At 29.3% G+C, this 6,402-nt stretch overlaps 1 pseudogene; it reads left to right on the forward strand.

Moving 5' to 3' along the window:
- Positions 1-451: 451 nt before the first annotated feature.
- Positions 452-3,054, forward strand: LOC129298256 (8-hydroxygeraniol oxidoreductase-like; annotated as a pseudogene).
- The last annotated feature ends 3,348 nt before the right edge of the window (positions 3,055-6,402 follow it).

The raw sequence follows: 6,402 nt of genomic DNA on the forward strand, positions 1-6,402 counted from the left end.
TTTTAAATTTTTAATAAATATACAGAATTTAAAATAAAAATAATATTCTAACTATCACTCTGTCAAAAAATATTTTATATAAAATTTATAAATTTTAAATTTAAATTATCAAAATTATTAAAATTAATTTTAAATAGTTCATATCTTATTTCAATGATAAATATTATGGTGTTCATTATTTTATTAACGTGACAAATATGGAAACTTATCTCACCCTCACATGCACATTGTCTTATCATGTCAGGGGTTCCATCAACACTAGCCCCCATTCCGGACACTGTTATTCACGAGGAGCCACCTAACGTTCTCCAGAGATTGAGTACTTGTATTAAATATACCATAATTTTCCATATTTTTTTATTATATTCAATTATTTATAGAATGCAATAAAAATTATTATTATTATTATTATATATAAGACCTGTTCCCATCATTGCAAATTTCACAAGCCAAAGCCTCTCGCAGTTGCCTGGAGCAGCACAGAGAGAAGTTGAATAAAATGTCAGGTAGCTCCCAAGATATAACTTGCAAAGGTATGATCATATCAAACTTTAATTATAATTCCTTGAGTTGAAACTTCGTTGTTCTTGTTTCATGTTATCTAAATTGTTGAGGACATCGAATTGCTTATGATTTTTCTTTCTGTATCACCATCTAGTTAGAGGAAGCTCTTATGAATTGCTAATTATATATATTTTCATAGTGATGTACTTCAATACTCCAAGTCTATGGCTGGTTATCAAGATTGATTTTTTATTTTTTGGTAACTTTTTATAACATTTTGTATTTGTTAAATTGTCACTTTCTCCACCAGTTTTATAACTAGTGTAAAAAGTCACTTTTAATGCAAAATGTCAATTTTAACTGCTAAAAGTTTTTTTTTTTTTAGTAATGAATCTTGTCACAGTGAGTGAATCAATTAAATCTCTTGAGATGATGCAATTACATTTTGCTTATTGAATGGTGAAATTTCAGGAGCAATATGCTGGGGAATAGGAGAGAGTGTGAAACTAGAAGAGATACAAGTAGACCCTCCTAAAGCTTCTGAAGCTCGTGTTAAGATGCTCTGTGCAAGTATCTGCCACACAGACATCTTGAGAGCTCGAGGTTATCCTTATGTAAGATCCTATTTAATTAATTTCTGTACACACTTTAATTAATTCAACCAGACTTAGAAACCAATCAATTTTCACTAACTGAAATTGATGTTGCAGCCCTCTTTTCCTCTAGCACTTGGACATGAAGGAGTAGGGTAAGCTTTAGTTACAATCCACCCCATTATTCTAAGTATAGAATCATCACCAATAACTTACATATATATCTAATCTAACCCTTGAAATTTTTTCACTTTCATGCATGAAAATGCAGTGTTGTGGAGAGTATAGGAGAGAAGTGACAAATCTTGAAGTAGGAGATGTAGTGATTCCAATATACATTGGAGAGTGTGGAGAATGTGAGAATTGTGCTTCAGGGGAATCAAACATGTGCATGAGATATCCTCTGAGGGTGAGTGGATTAATGCCTGATGACACATCAAGGATTTCAATTAGAGGCCAAAAGGCATACCATTTGTTTACCTGCTCAACATGGTGTGAGTACATGGTTAGTGATGCAAACTACCTGATGAAAGTCGATCCAAGTTTTGATTTGGCTCATGCTAGCTTCATCTCTTGTGGATTTTCTACTAGTTTTGGCGCTTCTTGGAAGACAGCCCAAGTTCAAAGCGGATCGACTGTGGCTGTTTTTGGCCTCGGAGCTGTTGGATTAGGGGTATGTGTCTTCTGGCAAAACAAGAAATCATAAGTTCGAAGTGTATTTGAACATGATGAAGTATGTTGTTTAATGGGTACTTAAATAACTTGTAATGCAGGCTATAAGTGGTGCCAAGATGATGGGAGCAACTAAGATAATTGGGATTGACATAAATGAGAAGAAGAAAGAAAAAGGAGAAGCTTTTGGGATGACCGACTTCATAAATCCTAATGACCATTCTGATAAGCCTTCTTCTCTATTAGTGAAGGACGTCACTAGTGGACTTGGTGTGGATTATGCCATTGAGTGCACTGGTTTTGCCCCTCTGCTCACTCAAGCCGTAGAATCAACAAAAGTGGTAAACTTACATTACCTAATATATAGTCAAATGTCAATCATCATAATCATCTATATCAATCAAATATATATATATATATATATAATTTATTTAAAAAAAATCATATTATTGATAAATTGCACATTGTGCACAGCTCACTTGTGTAATATATGAGTTTAATATCTAAATTGTTTATGTTTTGATATGATTATCTAGTTAGGTTAGATTTGAGCATTCTGAGGTCTAATCATAGGAATAATTTTTGCAAAGACATTTTTAACATTCATGGATTCACATTATTAGATATTTAGATATAACAAATTTAGTTCTACTTATTTTTAATAAAAAACTTCAGATATGTCTTACAAACTCAATACTCCTATTTGTGTAATTTTAAATTGCATTAATAATTCCCTCCCTCTCTCTCTCCCCCTCTCTATCAGGGGAGAGGAAAGGCAATAGCAATTGGTGCAGGAATAGAAGAATGTGTGCAAGTCAACTGGTTGGGTCTTCTCTTGGAAGAACTTTGAAGGGTTCAATTTTTGGAGGCTTGAAATCCAAATCTGACCTTTCTATTGTGGCTGCCAAATGCCAAAACAAGGTAAAAAAAAAAATCTCTACAAAAAATTGGCAGATCATATATACTTTTTATTGTAGTTTCACTTTCAATTTTCAACATCACAACTAAACTATAAATTATTTTTGTCTTACTTTTACAGGATTTCCCTCTCGATGCGCTTATGACTTATGAAGTCCTGTTGATAGAGATAAACAAAGCTTTTGATCTCTTGAAACAGCCAGATTGTATCAAAGTTATTATCAAGATGTGATTGATGTTTGATTTTCACGCGCGTGTGTATTTATTTCCCTGAAAACAATAAGAGGGATCTTACTCCTATTTTTAGAATTTTTGTCTATTCATTTTTTAAATTTTTAAATTTTATCAATATATTTGATACGAATCATATGATTGACATTTTAAAATTTATGTGGTCCTAAAGAGAAATAAAACCTTTTGTTGAGAATTCTAACTTTGACTTATTTAACTTATTTTTATGACCTAAAAAAGTACACAATTCACGAGTCATAGACTAATATAAAACAGATTAAAAAAAAGAATTACATATGAAGAGTGTAATAACTGTCTCCAATAATGGAGATAGGGAGATTGGTAGGGATCACGGCCTCTTAATTTTTTTTAATTTTTAAGTAAAATATGGGTTATAATTTTTTGCCTCTCTAAGTTAGCATATTATAAAAGTTTTACGATACTAGATGAAATTCTCATTTCAATTCTATAGTAATCTTTTATGCACATATAGTCCAATATTACTCTTAAAGTATTAATATCATTTAATTTTATTTTATTTCATATTTGATAAAAGAAATTATGAGAATTATTACTAATAACTTTATAAAGCATTGCAACAAAATTTCAAAAATATATTAAATGAAAATATATCAATTGAAAGAATTAAATAGTAAATTCAATAAGTAAGTAATAGAATTTTTTATATGGAATGAAACTTTAGATCTCAATGATGTGTTTAAATTATGCAATACTTATGAAAAAGATGAAATATTCATCAATTTAATGATAGTTTATATTGAGAAGAAAATTAAAAAAAAATTTCTCATAATATGATATTAATTATTTTTATACCATAAAAAATTAATGAAAAAAATTAAAAAATGATATATATTTTATTTTTGTTATATTATGTAAAATTGAATATAAATATATAAGTTGAAATATTTATTTTATGTTAGTAATATATATAGATTTAATTTTTTTTTTTATCATCCTCCTAGTCCTATTTAGAAGCAGGAAGATAAAAGTTATTTTGATCTTATTTATAGGGCATCTCAATGATTATTATATCTATCTTTACTCTTTTGTTCCTATTTAATGTTAGAGAGATCATTCAATGTTAGAGTATTTTATTTTTAGAGTCTATTTTAATAGGGATAAAATTAAAAACTTATTAAATTTTAAGACAGAATTAATAAAATTTAAAATTTTTCTTGATTTTAATAAAATTATTAAAATAACTTATAATAAAATTAAAAGAACTATATATTTATCATTTCGACCATCCAAATAAATTTTTTTTGGCTTCGTCCTCGCTTGTTTTAGTATTTCTTTTTCTTTCTGAGTTACATGTGAAGAGTATAAACTTATGGACTTTTTTGTGCTCCAGGCCCATATTAGACATCGAAACGGAACTACTGAAATCACTCGAGGCCACGCTAGTTTTGGCAGTTTTTTTTTTTTTTTAAACAAGAAGGGTTGCATTATTCCTTTTGAATCTTGTAACACTTTCTCATTAAAAAAGGAAAAAAGAAATAAAAGAAATTTCCCCCCGACAAAATGAGTATCCAACAAAACAAAAGATAGAAAAGACGGAGATAGATCTAGATAATAAAACAAAAAAAAAAGCAAAAAAGAATATCCGTAAGAGGACAAAACACTGGATAAAGACTTTCACTTTTTTTTTCATTTTTCGAACAGAAAAATCAACATAAACTATCCATTTGAAAAGCCCAAACCATCTAAACAAAGATCATCCACGTTTCAGTTTATCAAGCGCTCGCCAACATAAACATAAAATTTGAAACAAGTAACATTTTCATAAGTAACAAAATAATAAATATAATTTACTTATCATAATCCCCCTCAAAACCAAGTCTTAAATTAGAAAACTAACAAATATTTACGTTTTATATCAGAAAACTTTTTGTTCAAAAAGAAAGAAAGAAAGAAAGAAACATTTAAATTCTACACAGGTTCTGTCAAACTCGACCGCCGTCTCAGACTGAAATTTAGACCTTTGATGTCCATTGGAGAAAAATAGAAATGGAAGTAAACATTCAATTTAACACTTGAGGTCCCTTGATGACAAACCAAGTAGTGTAACTCACCAAACCTATGATATCGCCATTAGGAGTGTTCACATGACAAGATGAGGTCGGGACACCTTTGTCCTGTATCTTGTGCACCCCGATCCCATTCTGGAAAAAGATTGAGATTAAATTTTAATCCTGTGTTATTTTCTATCTTGAAAATTATTTTGTCCCATTAGAAATCAAGACGATATCAAAACTAGATCAGGATGTCCTGTCGTCCTGATAATTAGACAATGTGAAAAAAAAGCTTAAATAATAACATTTATTAAAATTTTAAGTTACATAATTTTTAAGTTTAAAATTAAAATAACATGAGTATATAAATCATAACAATTTAAAGTCAATTATTAAATTACATCAATCACAACTATAGATATATAACACATTATGATAGTAATTACAAGTTATCTCTATGATATAAGAACAACAACAACAGACAGGCTAGGTGAAATATCAAGTCATTATTCTTCTTCTTTAATTAAGATATGAGAAAAGCAATGAATACGATATAAACAAAAGTTATTAAATAGATAGATATAAGAATAAATTAGTTTAAAATGATCAATATATTATAAAAAAAGATATTACCCTATACTGCTTACTCTATAAGTTCGTATCATTAAAATTACCAATATAAAATATTTTAAATTTAAATAAGAATTGCATGCATTGAAATTGTAATTGATATAATTAATATGAGTATAAATTATATTAATATATATTTAAAAAAATAAAATAATATATATATATATATATATACATATATAAATATTCTAGATAGGATGGGAGGTCCTGAAGGCTCTAGATAGGATGGGAGGTCCGAAGGCATCATATTTCTTGTCCCATCCTGAATTCTTTTTTATCCCATCCCACTAAGGCCTGATTGTTTTGGGGTTGGGACAAAACTCATTCCACATAATCAGGATGGAGCCGGGCTAATCGAAATGGGTATAAATTGAATACTCCTAATTGCTATCATCAATCTAAAAGGATTATCTCACCCTCATCCATCATCTAACCAAATTAGATCGTCTATCTCATAAAGCACATAATCAGGATTTTAATTTGGTGGGGGGGGGGGTGGGAAGGAAGGCAAAGCACTTGAAATGGGAGAAAAATACAAAAAAGAAAAAATGGAAGAAAAAAAAAATCAAAGAGTGGGGAAATCTAGACATATACCCAACCCCTGAGCATACGTATAAGAATTAATAGTGCCAATAGCCAACTTCAAAAATTACTACCCTCTCCTAATGGAGCAAGGTCAGTTCTAAGAACATATTGCCAACAATGACCAACTTGTCTCAACACATAAACACTAGATTTTGTTGGGGAGGGGGGAGAAAGCTAAAAAAAAATAATCTTTTTTAATGTTATTTATAAGTCACTTTCAACATATTTTATAAAAA

Source organism: Prosopis cineraria, unplaced genomic scaffold (genome assembly GCF_029017545.1).
Source record: "Prosopis cineraria cultivar Desert tree isolate PC_DT_omini unplaced genomic scaffold, ASM2901754v1 PC756, whole genome shotgun sequence".
Classification (NCBI taxonomy): Eukaryota; Viridiplantae; Streptophyta; class Magnoliopsida; order Fabales; family Fabaceae; genus Prosopis; species Prosopis cineraria.